Source organism: Protopterus annectens, chromosome 1.part1 (genome assembly GCF_019279795.1).
Source record: "Protopterus annectens isolate FY-2018-M chromosome 1.part1, PAN1.0, whole genome shotgun sequence".
NCBI lineage: Eukaryota > Metazoa > Chordata > Ceratodontiformes > Protopteridae > Protopterus > Protopterus annectens.
In genome coordinates, this window is record NC_056726.1 from 1464438192 (window position 1) to 1464458763 (window position 20572).

Consider the following 20572-nt stretch of genomic DNA (forward strand, 5'->3'; position numbering starts at 1 on the left):
TTCAAAGGGGCAGGAATAGACGTTCCAGAGGCAGAAACCAATCCAGAGGAGGTGCCTACAGAGGACGACAGTGGCAAGGTAACAACAGAGGCACAGACACAGCCACTGCCACTACATCAGCACAACCACAGTGACTTAATCCTAAATCCGCCTACCAGGGAACAAATAGCAGCTCCTCTAGGCGGAAAGTTAACCTTATTTTCAAAGAACTGGCACTACATAACAAAAGACAAGTGGATTTTACAAACCATAGATCAAGGTTACGGTTTCACTTCCACACTTTACCAGTCAAAAGAGGAATGCCAAATCTACCTCCAAATCAAAAACAGAGGCTCTACGCCAGATAATGGAGTTAGCAAACATGAGAGCTGTGGAAAGAGTGCCAACAGCAGAACAAGGAAAGGGGTTCTACTCCAGACTATTCCTAGTTCCAAGAAAGGAAAAAGTTGGAGACCAATTCTCGACCTGTCCACCTTAAATACATACATCATTGTCCCAAAATTCAAAATGCTGACCCTACAGCAACTTCTTCCCATGCTGGGCAAGGAGTCTTGGCTGGTAACTCTAGATCTCAAGGAGGCATACCTGCACGTCCCCATTCGACCAATCTGCGATACCTCAGATTTCTTGCAGGATCAGAGCACTATCAATTCTCAGCATTGCCCTTTGGCTTATCTACTGCCCAGAGTATTCACAAAATGCCTGGCATCAGTAATCGCCCATTGCAGACTACAGGGAATTCAAATTTACCCATACCTGGACGACTGCCTGCTACAAGGGGACAACAAAAGCAAGCTGACAACAGATTTACAAAGGGTCATTTACTTGCTACAAGGACTGGGATACACAGTCAATTTACAAAAGTCAAGGCTGATACCATCCCAAACAAGGACATTCTTGGGCTGAATTGGACACAGTACAACAAATGGCATTCCTGACTACAGAAAAACAAAAAGAACTTCCTCTTTACTTCTTGGCACTAACAAAACTGAACAAGTTAACAGCAAGAAAAGTTCTGCAGGCCTTGGGCTTCATGGCATCATGCATAATCCTGGTCCCATTTGCCAGACTACATATGAGGAAACTACAGTGGTACCTAAAGAATTTATGGACCCAACACAGACACAGTCTAGAAACAGAGATCCCACTAATTCCATGCTTAAAACAGGAGTTCCTATGGTGGGCTCAGGCATGCCAGTCAAACCCAGGCCTACCCTTTCGCAGATGTCAACCAAGCCAGACCATCACAACAGACGCTTCAGACCTAGGATGGGGGGCCCACATGCTGGACAAATGCGTGCAAGGATTGTGGACACAGGATCAACTTCACCTGCACATCAATCTAAAAGAAATGCTGGCAGTAAAACTGGCAATACAAAAGTTCAAACCATTTCTCAAAGAGGGCCAGTTGATAAGGACAGACAACACCACAGTCATGTGGTACATCAACAAACAGGGAGGCACTCATTCATACCCCCTATGCAGAATGACCTTGGAGCTGTGGACCCTGGCACTCAGCTACAATATTCAGTTACAGGCAATATTTGTACCGGGGAAAGACAATACTCTAGCAGACATATTAAGCAGAACCACTTCGGACGCCCACGAATGGAAGCTGCACCCGGACATCTTCAAGACCATCTCGAAGAAATGGGGAATGCCACAGATAGACCTATTCGCATCACCTCTCAATCACCAGCTCAAAAAATTCTGCACAAGGACATTCCACCCACTAGCATGGAAAGTGGACTCACTCTCCTTCAACTGGAAAGGCCTAACAGCATATGCATTCCCACCTCTTCCTTTGATACACAAGGTACTACTAAAAATCAAGGAAGAACGTCCAAGGATAATCCTGATAGCTCCAAACTGGCCAAGACAACACTGGTACCCACTACTGAAGAGCATGTCTCGAACAATATGTGGCCAATACCCTGATGCCTTTGATGTTAACTCGAACAACTACAGCATCATACATCCAAACCTAAAACGCTGCAACTGACTGCATGGAACATCACATAGCAGCAGCTAATCCAGAACTTTCCCAAAGAGTTAAAGACATTATTCTTGAAGCACGCAGACCTTCAACAAGAAGGAACTATGCTGGAAAATGGAAAAGGTTTGTCATTTGGAGTACGGAAAGAGGAAAAGATGTGTCAAACATAGATATGCCTAACATTCTGGAGTATCTGGCGAACTTCTTCATTCAGGCCTGTCCTACTCCTCCATCAAGATACATGCATCAGCTATTTCAGCAGAATACAGCTTTGATCCACCTGTTTTTCGCACCCTTTGCTCAGGCAGTTCCTCAGAGGAATCAAGAATGTAAAACCTCCAAGGAAACCACCATTACCAGCTTGGGATTTAAACTTTGTGCTAGAAAAGTTGACACTATCACCCTTTGAACCAGCAGCAACAGCAGACCTACAACACCTGTCATGGAAAACTGCTTTCCTACTGGCAATTACTTCAGCAAGGAGGGTTTCAGAACTACAGGCCTTAATGGCAGTGCAACCCTTCCTAATCTTCCACCAAGATAGTGTCCATGAGGACTAATCCTACATTTATGCCCAAGGTGGTATCCAGAGTGTCTTTAAACCAGGCAATCCACCTACCTACCTTCTTTCCCAACCCACAAAACAGAGGGGAAAGAATACTGCATACCTTGGATGTACATAGACAGCTACGCTACTACTTGGACAGAACAAAAATAGCAGAAAGACTGACCAACTTTTGTAGCCTATGCAACAGGAAGGGAAGGAAAAGCTATTTCCAAACAGACAATCTCCAAATGGATAGGAAATTGCATACGATACTGTTACTCCTTCCATGGAAAACCAATTCCACAGAACATAAGACCTCATTCTACAAGGGCAACAGCCACTACCACAGCCTTCTTACGAGGAGTGGCAACCAAAGACATTATTGAGGCGGCTACTTGGACCTCCGTGCATACATTTGCCAAGCATTATAATTTGCCTCTATATTCCAGATCCCGAGCAGGGTTTGCCACTGCTGTACTGCAAGGGATCCTAAACACACCATAATCTACTTTTATCCTCCTCCCTAGTTGGCTATGGTATTCTACCCACTTGTTATGACTGCAGATGCATCCATGAAGGACATAGTACAGTTTTGTACCTACCATAAATGTAGATGTCCGAACTGGATAGCATCTGCAGTCAGGATTACCCTCCTCCTTCCCTCTGTGGTACTCCTAGGGTGTTTACCCTCCTAATAGCTAGCTGTTGGGGAGTCTTTTATGGTGTATTTGTTTGTATATATGTACATATATGCTTATTGTTGCGTTTACCTCTATCTATTTGGAAACATTGGCATCTATCCAAATTTTTAGCCTGCAAGAGGGCTTCTGGCATCTGGGGCAAGAAACACTGAGGAAAATGGCGTCGGCTGATGCTTTTATACCCGAAGACCAACAGAGATGACGTCTGGTGGAGTGCGACATCAGCCGAAGCCGGACCCGGACTTTGGAATCCGGCCGACTGCAGGGCTGCCTGACGACAGGACAACCCACTTGTTATGACTGCAGATGCTATCCAGTTCGGACATCTACATTTATGGTAGGTACAAAACTGTACTTTCTCAGGGCAAGCCTGTGTCAAAACAAACTATTTCTAAGTGGATTGGGTTTTGCATTGCTTTCTGTTATTCCCATCATGGCAAGGAGATTCCAGCTAGGATTAGGCCTCATTCCACTAGGGCTACTGCCACTTCGACAGCTTTTTTAAGGGGGGGTGACAACTAAAGATATTTTGGAGGCAGCTACTTGGAGTTCAGTGCATACTTTCTCTAAGCATTATCACCTTCCACTTTACTCTAAATCTAGGGCTGGTTTTGCCACTGCTATTTTACAGGGCATTTTGGCAGCTCCTGCTTCTTTATAGTTTTGCCATCCTCCCTTACCTCTGCTTTGGGATTCTACCCAAGTGTAAGGACTGCAGCAATGTGAGATGAAGAACATAGTACAGTTTTGTACCTACCATAAATGTAGATGTTCAAGATCCACATTGCTGCAGTCCAATTTACCCTCCCTCCTTCCCCTCTGTAGTTAGAGGCGGTTGTGTGGGTTGGGTTGTATATATTGTGTATATTGTATATATGGTGCATATTATTAGTGCAAGGTTGGTTGGTTGGTTGTTTGCTGTCTTTTGGTTTTGACCTTTCTTTTAGGGTCTTCTGACATCTGGGGCAAGAAAAGACTGAGGATATGACGTCGGTCATGCACATTTGTACCCTGACGTCCTGATGTCAGTCTAATGCGCCTTGACCGACGTCAGCCTTATACTTTGATATTCGGGCCGACCGAGGACAGCGGACTACCCAAGTGTAAGGACTGCAGCAATGTGGATCTTCGAACATCTACATTTATGGTAGGTACAAAACTGTACTTTTTCTGCACTTCCCTTTGGCTTATCCACTGCTACCAGTGTGTTCACAAAATGCCTGGCTCCAGCCAGTGCTTAATGCATGCAGAGAATTATTCAGATTTACCTGTACTTGGATGACTGCCTGATTCAGGCAGTCAGGAAATGCTGCTGCTTCACCTGACATTTGTAAAAATAACTCCTAACCTCCTGGGGTACACAAACGAAAAGAAATCAAAACTAGTCCCCAGTCAAAATATTGTATTCTTGGAAGCAAACTTGGACACAGCATCCCAGATGGCGTTTCTCACTCCAGAAAAACAAGCCTATCTGACTATTTTACTCAAATGGTCACCAGAACCCAGCTATCCGCAGGAAAATCCTGCAGGCCCTAGGGTTGATGGCCTCATGCATCCTACAAATTCCATATGCCAAACTACATACAAGGAAACTTCAGTGGTACTTAAAACATCTTTGGTGCCAACATTCTCAGGACCTGGAAACTTGTCATTCCTATAATACCCTGTCTAAGGACAGAGTTTCTTTGATGGGCAGCAGCATCTAACCAGAACAAGGGCTGCCCTTTACTCAACCCCATGCCGCCCAGACCCTAACCACAGACTCATCAGACTATGCCTGGGGGCCACACATGGACGGCAAGTGCATTCAGGGCCACTGGAGCCCAAGTCAAATTCATCTGCACATCAACCAAAAAGAGATGCTAGCTTGGCAGGCTAGCCATGGCCCTGTGGAACACTGCCTTGGACATGCAGGTTTATCTGCAAGCTCAATTCCTGGCAGGCAAACAAAACTCACTGGCAGACTACTTAAGCAGAAGACTCCTGGACCCACACGAGTGGCAGCTAATATCAGAGCTTTGGCTGGCTAACATCTACCTGAAATCAGTTGGACGTGTAAGTGAATTTAAGTACACTTTTATCTGCTCTTTTGCATATAGTTCATAGGTTCATACTAGGCTATCTGCCCTAGGGCATTTATAAGCCTAGCCAGAGTATGTTTGGCTTTCGCCACCCATTTTAAATTAATTTTGCTATGCCCTTTTTCGAGGTTAGTATACTGTGCCTCTGTCTAACAGTGACACAGAAGTGATACCCGGGGTAAACCTATGATCTCCCATCCACTCATCAAGATTCCTCTTGAAGAGAGTCAATGAGGGACTCTGCCTAACCTGGACTGGGATTTTATTCCATAGTGAAGGGAGCCTCTGGGTTATGAATCTGTCCCTCCAGCATGTCCTATTTATTTCAGTGCTGAGGTTCAAGTCTCGAGCATGTAGCTCGATGGGATTTGGATTTTTTGAGGTGCAGCATGTCCCTTAATTCCGGGTTGGACATGGCCTTATATGTCAGGCACAGGTCACCTCTGAGCAGGCGGTATGCCACTGAGTAGAGCTGGAGTTTCTTTAACTGGGCAGCATATGGCATCTGTTTGAGCCCTTTGATCCTCTTGGTGAGGTACTTTTGGGGTCTTTCCAGTTGCTGCAGGTGTTTGGTAAGGTACATCCCAAAAGGGGCATTGTACTCTATTATGGGCCTGATGAGGGATGAGTAGAGGCACGATGACCTCCCCTAATCTAGATGTGAATCCCTTCATGATTAGGTGGGCTATATAAAATGTTTTTCCTAACCACTTTGGCCACGTGGTTGTCAAATGAGAGATTGCTATCAACTTGGGTCCCCAGGTCCCTAATTACTTCTTCTGTACTTAATGGATTACCACCTATGTGGTAATTTGTGGGCACTTTGTTTTTGCCAAAGGGGATGACTATACACTTTTTGGCGTTTAGCTTGAGGCCATGGCTCTGGCACCAGTTGTCTGTTTCTATGAGGCCTTTTTGGAGGATGCTTGTGTCGGCTGGAGAGTCTATTATGGCGCCCAGTTTGCAGTCATCTGCGAACTTGGTCAGCCACAGTCCTTCCGTGTTGGCCTGTACCTCCGAGAAATATATACCAAACAAGAGAGGTCCCAGGTGGGATGCCACTTGTAACTGGTTTGGAGTCTGACATGGCTCCAGCAATTCTAACCATGTGGGTTCTGTCCTTGAGCCAGTTTGCAACCCATCTAGTGACATAGGGGTTTATATTTAAGCTGGTGAGCTTATCTATAATGCCCGAGTGGGGTATTGTATCGAAGGCTTTTGCGAGGTCCAGATAGGCTGTGTGGACCACCTTCCATTCGTCAATGGCCTTGGTGACTGTTTACTGTATTTATTTGTTTCACTGAATATTAACTCAAATGAAGTTGTGGCTGTGTCTCCACAAATGTTGGTGGCTTTGATATTGTCTGCCCCTCTTGTAGATTTGTATTTGGATACTCCTCCTGGGCCCATCTCATTTCCTTTCTCAGCTGAGTGCAGTGAGATCATATTCTGATTTCAGGCACTCCTACTGTGTAGAAAGAGAGCATTTGGGAAGGACAACCCTTGTAGCCTCTTAATCTTGCTCTGTTCCTGCCCTATTAATCTGCTCTTACTGTAACTGTCTTTAGTTGCTCTTCTGTGTGTTATCTGTTCAGTCGCTCTTACTCTGCACTTACTACTGCTTGTTAATAGCCTTCTAATTTACTGCCTTCTGCACTTGTTTTTTAGTCATTTATTAATTTAATTGCATTTATTTTAACTGTATTTGCTGTAGTGTTGCTACATGCTCGGGTGTGCTGGCCTGTACTAAAATTTGAATTGTATTTACTGCTGTTTTAGCTGCTTTTCTGTAACAAAAAAAAGTTCTAAGCTTGTTTCCTGCTTTTCCTGTAACTAGTCAAGTCCAGATACAAACTTGCTGTATCCAGGACTGTTGATAAGCTTCTGAGCCACCCCCCCCTCCCAATCCTTTCTGTGTTGGAGGGAAGCCTTCTAGCTTATCAGCGGGAGTGGTAAGCACTACCATGGGAAGAGTGGGTATTGGCCCTGAAATTGTAGTTCATTGGCCGTTTGGGCAGTTTTTCCATCTTTCTACTTTCTGGTTAAAAGCCCGTTTTGCATTTGGTCCCCGCTGTTCCTATAACTAGTGTAATCCATGTACAGATTTGCTGTATCCAGGGTTGTTGGTAAGCTTCTGAGCCCCCCAAGCCCTTTTGTGTTGGAGAAGCCTTCTGGCTTATCAGTGGGAGTGGTAAGCACTAGGTAACCTATCTACCACAGAAGGAGTGGTTTCTGGCCCAGAAATTATAGTTTATTGGCAGTTTGAAAAGCTTTTCCATCTCTTTCAACCTTCTGATTTAAAAGCCTGTTTGCAAATGTTTCCTGCCTTTCCTGTTAACAGATTTGCTGTATCCAGGACTCTTTGTAAGCTTCTGAGCCCCCAAAGCCTTTCAGTGTTGGAGGGAAGCCTTCTAGCTTATCAGTGGGAGTGGTAAGCATCAGGTAGTCTGCCTATCACAAGAGGAGTGGTCCGTGGCCCAGAAATTATAGCTGTTGGCTGTTTTAGCAGTTTTTTTTCCATCTCTTTCAACTTTCTGGCTTGAAAGCTGCACTTGTGCCCATTTCCCGCCTTTCGTATAGCTAGCCTAGTCCGGTTACAGAGTTGCTGTATCCAGGATTGTTAGTATGTTTCTGAGCCCCAAGCCTTTCTGTGTTGGAGGAAAGCCTTCTAGCTTATCAGTGGGGGTGGTAAGCACTATGTAGCCTATCCTCCATGGGAAAAGTAAGATGTTAAGTTGTCAATCTCGCCTTCATTCTTGCTGGATGGGTTCGGAGCCGATCCTCGGCTCCGACTCGGCCACTTAGTAAAGTTTGAGAGCTTATTTTACCGACTTGAGGCAACCCTATATCCCATGATGCTAGGCAATAACTCCCCAGATCTCGTTTGCCGCTTTCGCTTGCGAGGTGCGTTTTTTTACTGGCTCCTGTTAAGTCTCATATATATATATATATATATATATATATATATATATATATATATATATATATATATATAGTGTTCAGTCACCCTTTTTGAGTAAATTTTTTTACCTAGTTATTTCTTTCAATAGTTAAGTAACTATCCTTAACTCTGTTACTTTTTTATACCTTCCCTTTTTTATCCCTTATATCCCTCCCCCTCCACTCTTAGGTTAGGCCTTAAGCCTGCCCCTTTCCTATTTTTTCTTAGGAATCCTGTGGAGTGTTTGGGTGTGTCAGTATCCCTATTAACATTTTATTGTTAATTTATAACTTTTCGAGTGTGTGTGCGCGCGTGTGTTTTCTGTTACTTTTGTGAACCCCCGACACTTATGTCGAAGGAACCTAAAGAAGCTAAGGTCTCAGGCTTTAAGTGTGACTCGTGCGGTCAGAAATTGTCTGACAGACTCACACTTGTGTTTACTGCCTGGGACTCCTGCACCTGCAGGACTCTTGTTCAGTATGTCATGCATTCAGTCCAAGAGTCCTGCAGGAGCGCAGGAATAAACTGATACTTAGGGGCTTGTTAAAGCCCGAGGGCTCCCCGACTAAGTCTGCATCGGGGAGTCCCACGAAACCTGCAAAACCGTCGGCTCCAAGTACTAAGCCTTCGGCTGCTGGCTCCTTGTCTGTGCCTAGATCGGCTCCCTACTGGAGCCGATCCCTTTGAGTCACAAGTTCCGGTCTCTGCACCACTCGGTGCCGATACCTCTGAGCCCATGCTTGCGCTGTGTGCTCCGGCTGGAGCCGACGTGTCTTCGGCTCCGTTGGCTCCATCTAAGAAGAGGTCAAGATCCCCTTCATTGGAGTCCATCCATTTGGCTCCGATGTCTCCTCTGCTCTCTGAGCGGAGCCATCGGAGCCGATCTTAGTCGTCCAGACTTTCAGATCACGACCTTGAGAGTGTGGTAAGTAGGCTGTTAGTCTCGGGCATTGGCCCAGATGATCTCTAGCCTGTCTCATCAGACGGTGGCTATTTCGACTACACCTATTTTTCCTCCTTCGACTCTCCCTCAGAGTTCGGAGCCGGAGCTCCTCGGAGCCGTGACCATTGTGGCGTCGGAGCCGATACCTCCCCCTTCGGCTCCTTCGCCTTCCGCTCCGATCTCCTCTTTGATACCTTCATTGGAGGGATCCGGGCGCCTGATCTCTCTCGTCGGCTCCGAGGGGGCGAGTGGCATCGGACCATTGTCCGTCCCCGTTCTCCCTCTGAGCGTCTGCGCTGGTGAGCTCGGCCCCGACATCTGCCTCTGAGCCTTCCCTATCGGTGTGGCCTGGGGTTCCAACCTCTTCGGAGCGGGGGCCCTCTGGCCTTACTGATGGGGGAGCCTTCGAGGTGATGAGCATACTAGCCCCAGGGCTTAGTCAACGGTCAGCTCCATCAGCTCCTCCCACTACAGTGCCTTCTGATGTCTCTTCTCACTCTCTTGCTCCCGGACCCAGAGATCCAACGCTTCAGGTTTCCCCACTGGGAATTTCTTCCTCTAACGAGGCTTCTCCTGACCTGTCAGCGGAGCCTCCGTGTAAGAGGACATGTAAGAGGAAGCATGTGGACTCCCCTGAGTCTATTACATCTGACACCGACTTGGATGAGTCGGAGGGATCCCCAAAGTCCCCCTCTGAGGATGTCTCTTTCTCAGACATCCTGGAAATCCTGAAGCAGAGGGGGAACTGGTCTTCCCTTAATCCTTAAGAGGACGAGTCGGTGTACCTGGAGGCGTTCGGTTCTCGACCCTCCACCTCGTGGGTGTCTCCACCTTTCGACCCCCTTATGGAAGTAGTGGCTCGGAAGGCGTGGTCGGCCCCGGATTCGGTGGAACCCACCCCTCTGAGGCCATCTAAATTCATTATAGCACCAGTCGACAAGCAATTCCTGACAAAAGGTGTACCTGCGGATGCCATGGTGGCGGCTGCAGCCACCAAGAAGGAACTAGCTGATCCTTCAGTACATATCCATCCTCCTAATAAGGATTCTAGGACCATGGATAGGTACGGTAAGCGGATTTTTCTTCAGCGACCTTTGCCATGCGGTCGCTGAATTACCTGTCACTTCACCCGCCTTCAGAGGGATATTCTCAGAGTTGGGAGAAGTCTTACAGGATCCATCAGCTGCTGGGTCCCAGGATAAAATAAACTCGCAGCTTGGAACCCTGAACTCGATTAACTCCTCCATGCGTCTGATTTCATATGTAGCCGATGGAGCCAGTAGGGCCGCAGGCACAGGAGTGGCCTTAAGGCGTCACGCCTGGATGCGGCTGTGTAATTTCGCGGACCCTTTCAAGGCGTCCTTCACAAATTCCCCTTTTGATGGTTCGGCTTTGTTCGGACCTCAAGTGAAAGACACCTTGACCAGATGCGAGCAAGATGGCAAGACTCTTTCTGCCGTAGGAGTCCGTTTCTCCACCCCTTCAAGACCATACCCTAAGGGTCAGAAGGGTGGGAAAACGTGGTTCCGCAAATCTCAAGGAGTCACGTCTGATGCAAGAGGTCAGTTTACCCCCGGAGGCAGAGGGGGTAACAACAACAGACGCCGCCCTAGGGGCAGAGGGGGTCCGCAAAACCAGGGTAGCAGGAAGCCTCTCTCTGACAAACCCTTCCAGCATCCCTGAGATGTTGCCCGATTGTCCACCTTCGGAGGCAGTCGGGGGAAGATTGTCGCTGTACCCAAAAGCCTGGCTTTCCCTTACTCAAGACAAATGGGTACAGTCGATCATATCCGAGGGTTACAAAATTCCCTTTATCCAAACCCCAATTCAACAAAAGGGAACCCTTCCAGACGTTCCACCCGGTCTAAGGGAACTAGCAGTATCAGAAATATCAAAACTGCTAGCAAAGAGCCATCCAGCCAGTCCCAGCAGACCAACTAGGATCCGGAATCTACTCCAGGTTCTTTTTAGTACCGAAAAAGACAGGGGACTGGAGACCAATATTAGATCTCAGCAAACTGAACAAGTTTAAGAGAACAAGATTCCGGATGGTCACGCTACAGTCCATTCTGCCCTTTCTGGGCAAGGACAATTGGATGTGCTCCGTGGACCTTCAGGATGTGTACTATCTCATCAAAATTCACAGGTGCTCCAGAAGATTTCTCCGCTTCCGGCTGGGGGCCAGTCACTACCAATTCAGAGCCTTGCCCTTTGGTCTCACTACAACCCCCAGAGTGTTCACCAAATGTATGGCAGCGGTTATGGCTCACCTGAGACTGCAAGGATTCCAGGTTTTTCCATATCTAGACTGGCTCCTCACTGCCACCACCAGGCATCAACTTTTCCAAGCCAGAGCTTACACCATTCACATTTGCAGAGGGCTAGGAATCTCTATAAATTTCGAAAAGTCTGCCTTGTCAGTCTATTACCTTTGTAGGCGCCAACTTGAACACCGTACAACTTTCAGCAAAGTTAACAGACCAAAGAGTCTTAGATATTCAAAACCATGTCCAGGTTCTTCTTCAGAGCGACAGAATTCAGGCCAGGTATGTCCTGAAAGTATTGGGTCTTATGGCGGCCGCCATAACACTTCTTCCCCTTGCACGTTTTCACATGCGTCTTCTACAGTGGATGCTGTTCGCCCAATGGTCTTTTCAGCAACTCCCCATGCACCACAAGATCATGATAACTCAAACTTGCAAAAGTCATCTGTCCTGGTGGATGTTGTCCCCTCAAGTCCATCAGGGCAGACCTTTTGTTCTTCCTCCCCCGGTCGCCATGGTTACATCGGTCGCCTCCCTGATCGGGGGGGGGCATTTTCAGGGCAGGATGGCCCAAGGCACTTGGCAACCTTTCGAGCGCCACCTGCACATAAATGTCCTAGAGATGAGAGCAGTGCTTTTAACATTGCAAGCCCTCCACGACTCTCTTCCCCTAGGAACTATTGCAATTCAAACGGACAATATGTCCGTAGTGTGGTATATCAACTAGCAAGGCAGAACCAAGTCCTATCCCCTGTGTCGAGAGGCACTCAGACTTTGGCAATGGACGATCTCCTCTCAGCGGTTTCTGATAGCAACGCATATCCCCGGGAAGTCCAACTTCATAGCGGACAGGTTGAGCAGAGCCATACTCATGCCACATGAGTGGTGTCTCAAACAATCGGTAGCGGAAGAGATTTTTCAGAAGTGGGGTCTTCCTTGCTGCGATCTTTTTGCTACATCCCAAAACAGCAAATGCCCCGACTTCTTCACCCTCTTCCCCCTTCCAGGCCATCCCCTCAGACGCTCTAGTCCAAGATTGGCCTTGGGGACTTCTCTATGCCTTTCCACCCTTTACTCTAATTCCGTAAGTAATTCAGAAAGCAACCGCCTTGAGAGCCAAGTTGATTCTCATTGCCCCTTATTGGCCTCGACAGATATGGTTTCCTTTCCTACATCATTATCTTTTGGTACAGCCTTGGCATCTGGACCCAGCTCCAGATCTGTTGACCCATCAGTCGGGGCAGCTGCACCAATCCCTACATTCTCTCAACCTCACTGCTTGGTTGCTCCACTTCCATCCTTAGCCAGGCTTCCTATGATTTCTAATCCCATCCGGGATATCATAGTAGCTTCCCTTAAATCTTCCACCAGAAAGATTTACACTAGTAAATGGAAACGTTTCTCCTTCTGGGCAAAGGCAAGGAATATAGATCCTTTTACTGCCCCAATTCATTCGGTCTTAGACTTCCTAGCCGAAATTTTTCATTCAGGGTCTTCTGCCTCTACAGTAAAGGTTCAGTTGGCAGCCATATCGAATTTTCATACAGGCTTATCGGACCACAACATCATGTCCAATAAGCTTTGCAAAGCCTTCCTTAAAGGTGTATATTTACTTAGGCCTCTGATCAAAGATCCTCCACCTCAGTGGGATCTTAATTTAGTCTTAACATCCTTGATTCTCCCCCCCTTTGAACCTGCGGTCTCCTGTTCATTGAAATTTCTTTCATGGAAGACACTTTTCCTAGTCGCCATTACTTCTGCTAGGAGAGCATCAGAGCTTCACGCCCTCTGCATTCGTCCTCCCTACTTAATCTTGAATAAAGACAGAGTTTCTGTAAGGACTAATCCATCCTTCTTACCCAAGGTGGCTTCGCAGACAAATTTAAATAAATCAATTGATCTCCCAGTTTTTTTCCCAAACTATACTAATAGAGCGGAGCAAAAGCTACATTATCTAGATGTTCACCGCCAGCTCCGGTACTATCTGGATAGAACCAAACAAATAAGGAAGTCTGATCAACTGTTTTTATCGTACGCAGAAAATAAGAAAGGCCTTCCTGTTTCCAAGGTAACCCTATCTAGGTGGCTGTCTTCTGTGATTACATCTATTTATCAACTCGGAGGCAGGGAATTAACTTCTAAGCCAAAAGCCCATTCAACTAGAGCACTAGCTACATCTACAGCTTTTCAAACTAGACTACAAATGGACACTATTTGTGCGGCAGCCACATGGGCCTCTCCTCATACCTTTGTTTCACATTACAAATTGGACATGGCCTCCAGGGACAGAGCAACGTTTTGTTCCACCATTCTTAAGAGTCTCTTCCAATAAGCCACCCAGGATGAAGGTGCTAGGGACGCGGTCCCATCCAGCAAGAATGAAGGTGAGATTGACAACTTAACATTGAGAAGTTATGTACCTACCATAACGTTCCATGTTAGTTGTCTTCTCTCGCCTTCTTTCTTGCATCCCACCCACCATCCCCCTAGCCTGGACAGACCGAGAAGATCTTCCCTTCCGTGAAGGGTCCTTTTATTCCTTTGTTCACTATCTAGGTGTCCTAGGATATATATAGTGTAAATTATTTTTGGAGGTTTTTATCCCTCTTCCTCCTTCCAGTTGGAGGATTTTGTTTTATTGGCCTATGCTAGGTTTTTCAGCTTCCAAACGAGATCTGAGGAGTTATTGCCTAGCATCATGGGATATAGGGTTGCCTCGAGCCGGTAAAATAAACTCTCGAGCTTTAGTAAGTGGCCGAGTCGGAGCCGAGGATCGGCTCCGAACCCATCCAGCAAGGAAGAAGGTGAGAGAAAACAACTAACATGGAACGTTATGGTAGGTGCATAACTTCTCATTTTGGCCCAGAAGTTGTAGTTTATTTGGCTGTTTGGGCAGTCTACCATTTCTCCACTTGCTGGCTTAAAAGCCTACGTTTGTACTTGTTTCCCGCCATTCCTGTAACTAGTCTAGTCCAGATAGAGTTGCCGCATTCAGGACTGTTGGTAAGATTCTGAGCCCCGCAAGCCTTTCTGTGTTGGAGGAAAGCCTTCTAACTCATCAGTGGGAGCGGTAAGCACTAGGTAGCCTGTCTACCATGAGAGGAGAGGTTCTTGGCCCAGAAATTGTAGTTTATTCACCATTTGGACAGTTTGACTTTCAACTTTCTGATTTTAAAAGACCTCATTTGGCTTGTTTTCCATCTTTTCTGTAACCTACTCTCTAGCACTAGAAAGCCTTAGACTGATGCAAGCCTTCTAGCGTAGGAGAGAGACTTTGGCGTGATTAAGTATCAAATGTTCGTGTTTCACTGTTGCAGTCATTTCATTCGGGTAAACGGCTGGCAGGTTGCCCTCAGTCTGTCTGATTAACAAAGTGTTGGGTCCTATGTCAGTTACTGTCCCTTCTTCCATGATGTCATGTAGTCAGGGGTGTAAAACATGCAGCTGACGCCATTACATCAGTCTTTCTTGCCGCGCGGTGCCCGAAGCAGAAGCAGTTAGCAAGTGCCGGTCGGCCAACTCCTGAAATTTTCGTTTTCGAGTTTCAGAACCGAAGTCTTCAACTAAAAGCGGAGTACCCTGTTGGGGGGACTTTTTCTTGTTCCTTACCGATGTCAGTAAAAGTTAATAATTGCATTACTTGTGGGAAGCAAATTCCTCATAAGGATTTTCATTTGTACTGTATTCCTTGCCTAGGCCCCGACCACGACGTACCTTGTCAGTTTTGTGCTTTAAGTTCACTATCCATCGTTGGTACATTTTTGCATCAAAATATTTCGGTTCTTGGTTTAATTATCCAGAAATGACATCAGTTAGCCATCCGACTACCGGAATACCAAAAAAACGCAAAGAAAAAGACTGAGGCCGTTGAGGTCCAAAACTGCTGATGCTTCTAAGCCAGTCACCAGTACTCTGTGAGGTGCTTTCGCAGCCCCGGATACCCGCTACTTCTGATTTGCAGTGGGAAGGCAGTGCCTGTCAATATTAGATCCCATTCTACCAGGGCTACTGCAACCTCAGCAGCCTTTCTCAGAGGGGTTCCAACCAAAGACATTCTGGAGGCAGCTACTTGGAGTTCAGTGCACACCTTTACCAAGCACTGCCACCTTCCATTATACTCAAAAACCAGAGCTGGTTTTGCCACTGCAGTTCTGCAGGGCATCCTAGCATCACCTAACCCAGTTTAGTACCGGCCACCCTTCCATAGCTTTGGGATTCTACCGAAGTGTGATGACTGCAGCAGTATAGCACGATGAACATAGTACAGTTTTGTACCTACCATAAATGTAGATGTTCAAGTGGTTATACTGCTGCAGTCCAGGTTACCCTCCCTCCATCCCCTCTACATACCAGGGTGTTAGTTACAACTCCATGTACATCAGTCATTTGGATGCATGTCTATATGGTGTATTTGCTAACAGCTAGCATTGTTTATCTACTAAGGTATTGTTGCATAGCTATTGTATTGCCTTCCTAGTTGGAGGCACCTGACATCTGGGGCAAGAAAAACTGAAGAAAATGGCGTCTGCTGTCTCTTTTTATACCCCTGTCGCACTGACGTCAGGGAAGAGGCTACGACAACCGACGCCGGACCAGAACTTTGGGATTCGGCCGTCTGCGGGACCGCCTGACAGGATAACCCAAGTGTGATGACTGCAGCAGTATAACCACTCTTAACATCTACATTTATGGTAGGTACAAAACTGTACTTTTTCAGACCTACTCAATTATACATTTAAACTCCTTCAGCTTCAAAGGCCAAGACTAAAGCACCTTTAAATACAAAGAAACAAGTACAACAGCCTCATGGACAGGCCTCAATGCCCAAAAAACAGATGCTCAAAATGGCCAAATACTTAATTACTTTGATCAGGGGTTCCCATCCCCCACTTGATAAAAGGCCTAGGCAAGAGACAAAATATCAATCTTCAGATCAGGTTTTCATTTCATCTGATTCTTCTTCTGATCAGAAGTACTCTTCCTCCCTATGAGGATTCTGATGCTGAAGAATCTATCCCTTCAGCCTCTCCTCCTGAGGATTACGTTTTTGGGGAATCCTTGCATACCATGAGGGAACATTTCCACTGGGAGAGCCAAGATTATTCAGAATCTAAGAAAAGGCTCAGAGACGTCCTTTTACTACCACAACACAGACCCCTAGCTATTCCACCTGTTAGACATTGTAGATGTATTTTCAGAGTCCAGTCTGACCCCTGACTCCTTACCTCCAGCTCCTGTTAAGCCGGACAGGAAATACAGGGTTCCTGACTCTCATAAATTCCTTTTCAAAAACCCTGCTGCTGACCCAGAAACTCTCTCTCAGGGTCCCAAAGTGGTCAAGGCTTCCACTGCAGAAAACCCTACCCCCTCTGAATGGGATTCTAGGGCATTGGACAGAAGGGGAAAAAAGATTTACACTTTTGCTACCTTGGCTATAAGGGCTTTAAATTGTCAGTTTCATGTGCTCAAATAACAATATATTATGTCACTGCTTAAACTGAAAATGTTGATAAATTCTGAATGTGCAGAAAACAAAGAAATGCAGGATTTATTGCATGCAGCTGAACAAGTTGGAAAGCATACTTTGCAATGTGGTTTTGATTCTTTGGAGGCCTCCTGCAGGGCCGCTGTTACGGTTTCTGTCATCAGGAGTCATGCTTGGTTAAAGGAACAAAATCTGCTTGATCATGTCAAAGCAAAATTATTAGATGCTCCATTACAGCATGATACCTTGTTTGGTGTTGACGCAGAAGAGGTGTTAAAGAAAATGGAGGACAAAGCTAAATCTATGCAAACGGTTAAGGATTTCTTACAGGTACGGCCTCCAAGATTTAGCAGACACTGGCCTACAAAGAATTGGTCCTTTCCAGTGTCAGACAGACCACAAAGGGGCAGATGTTCGTGTTACCCTGCTGCAGTCATCACACTTGGGTTATGCCGTCAGGCGGTCCCGCAGTCGGCCTGAGTTCCAAAGTCATGGTCCGGCGTTGGTTGCTGTCGCTTCTTCCCTGACGTCAGTGCGCCAGGGGTATACAAGAGGCATCAGATGCCATTTTCTTCAGTCTTTCTTGTGCGGTTCCTGAAGCAGAAGCAGTTTGCAAGTGCCGGTCGGCCGACACCTGAGATTTTCGATTCGAATTTCAGTCCGAAGTCTTCAATAAAGGTAAGTACCCCGTTGGGGAACCTTGTCTTGCCTCAGTCCGATGTCAGAAAAAGTTAACAATTGCATTTCTTGTGAGAAGCAAATACCTCATAAGGACTGCCATTCTTATTATATTCCTTGCCTAGGCCCAGACCATGACGTCACAGGTTGTCGGTTTTGTGATAGGTTTAATAAACGAACTATCAAACGCCGTTTTGACTTCCTACGACATTACTTTGGTAGGAAGTTTAATTATATCATGCAGTCGGTGCAGCCGACCGGCATGCATAAAAAACGCAAGGATAAGGACAGGCTGCCTAGGAACAAGCCAGACTCCGAGGCCTCTGCTGGGCCTGTCGCCGGTTCTCCAGTTTTCAGTGAGGCACCTACGCAGCCCCTGATGACCACAGAATTGGAACCCCAGACAGCTTTGAATTCTCAAGCGGAGAGTACTAGGCCGTCACAGCCATCTTCATTAGGCCCTTCTGACACCGGAGCAGAAGGAGATCCCGGTGCAGTAGAAACACCTTCGGTTGCAGAAGGTGTCTTCAGACTACACTCACCATTAAATCTTATGCCAAGCTTAAAACTCCATTAAAACCAAAAAAGACTGTACATCAGTCTCAAGTTCAAGGCCTCATGCCTAAGAAACAGATGCTTAAGATGGCTGAAGATTTGATTACCCTAATCAGGGGTTCCCATCCCCCTCCAGATAAGACTAAGACAAGAGTAGGATTATGCTTCCTCTGACCAGGTTTCTATTTCCTCAGATTCTTCTGAGGAACAGGATTACGCCTTTCCCCCTTATGAAGACTCTGATGGTGAAGACTCTATTCCCTCAGCATCTCCCCCTGAAGACTACTCCTTTGGGGAAACTACATACCATGAGGGAACATTTCCACTGGGAAGGCCAGGACTACTCTGATTTTACGAAAAGGCTCCAAGAGTTCCTTTTACTAACCCAGCACAGACCACTTGCTATCCCTCCAGTTGTAGACATTGTGGATGATGTTTACTTGGAATCTAGTCTAATTCCAGACTCTCTACCTCCTGCTCCAGCCAAACCAGACAGATACAGAGTACCTGACTCTCACAAATACCTTTATAAAAGCCCTGTGGCTGACCCAGAGACAATTTCCCAGGGTCCCAAAGGGGCTAAAGCTTCTATGGCTAAAAATCCTGTGCTCTCTGAAAGGGATTCCAGAGCCCTAGATAGATGGGGAAAGAAGATGTACACCTCAGCTACTCTGGCTATGAGATCATTAAATTTTCAGTTTCACATGCTGGAATATTAGCAATTCCTAATGTTTCAATTAAAACAAAAAATGAGCACACATTCTCAACAGTCTGAATTCAAGGAAATGCAGGATCTGTTGCATGCAGCTGAACAGGTGGGCAAACATACTTTACAATGTGGATTTGATTCATTGGAAGCTTCCTGTAGAGCAGCTGTTACTGGGTCTGTCATACATAGACATGCTTGGTTAAAAGAACAAACCCTACCTGATCATGTTAAAGCAAAATTATTGGATGCACCTTTACAGCAGGATGTATTTGTTGTCAAAGCAGAAGAGGTTTTAAAGAAAATGGAGGATAAGGCAAAGTCTATGCAGACAGTCAAGGATTTTTTACAGGTACAACCCCCTCATTTCATCAGAAATTGGCCAACAAAAAAATGGTCCTTTCCAGCTTCTGACAGATCACATAGGGGCAAATACAGATGCCCAAGGGGCAGAGGTCAGTCACAAGGCCCTTACAAACCTCGCCAATGGGACACTGCTACCCAGAAAGGAGGAGAAGACAGGCCACACGCTAGCAGAAGACAAACACAATGACTCAACCCTCAAACTACCAAGCAAATCTGTCGTGGCAGCTCCCTTTGGAGGAAAATTAGCACTTTTTGCAGACAACTGGCCCATCATCACAAAAGACAAATGGGTCCTAAACATGGTCTCACAAGGATACAGATTCCACTTTCATACCTTGCCAAGGATAAAAGGAATGCCAAGCCTGCCACCAAATCAATGGGCAGAGGCACAAAAACAAATTACAGCTCTCATGGACATGAGAGCCATTCAACAGGTACCTACACAGGAACAAGGGCAAGGATTTTACTCTACTCTTTCTAGTCCCAAGGAAAGGACAAAGCATGGAGACACATTCTGGATCTGTCAGTTCTGAACACCTATCTGCAAGTACCAAAATTCAAGATGCTAACACTACAGCAGCTTCTTCCCATGCTGGGCAAGAATGCTTGGCTAGTAACGTTGGACCTCAAGGAGGCATACCTGCATGTCCCTATCAGACAAAATTGCAGAAGATACCTCCGCTTCATTGCAGGTTCAAACCATTATCAATTCTCTGCACTGCCTTTTGGCTTATCTACTGCACCCAGGGTCTTCACAAAATGCCTGGCACCAGTAATTGCATACTGTAGACAAAGAGGAATTCAAATCTACCCATACCTGGATGACTGCCTTATTCAAGCAGAAAGCAAGGACATTCGTTTGAAGCATCTGGCATTTATCAAACACCTTCTAAGTTGCCTAGGGTACACAGTAAACGAAAAGAAATCAAAACTAGTGCCCTCACAAAACATATTCCTGGGTGCCAGCTTGAATACAACGGCCCAGATGGCTTATCTCACGCCAGACAAGCAACAACAGCTGACTCAATACTTCAAAATAATGGCAATAAAGACCCAACTCCCTGCAAGAAAAATTCTGCAGGCCTTGGGATTCATGGCATCTTGCATACTACTAATACCATGTGCAAAACTGCATATGAGGAAATACAATGCTACCTGAAAAGCGTATGGACTCTGCACAGCCACAGCTTGGAAACGGATACCACTCATTCCCTGCCTTCAACAGGAGTTTCTATGGTGGGCATAGGCATGTCACCTCAAGGGTCAGCCTTTCATCTTACCCACAGCCAGGCAAACTATCACAACAGAT

General features: G+C 46.2%; 1 protein-coding gene across 1 annotated transcript in view; it reads left to right on the forward strand.

The window, feature by feature from the left end:
• Positions 1 to 20572, forward strand: part of HDAC1 (histone deacetylase 1) — a gene marked incomplete in the record, with an annotated part of 2014892 nt that overhangs the window by 1106748 nt on the left and 887572 nt on the right.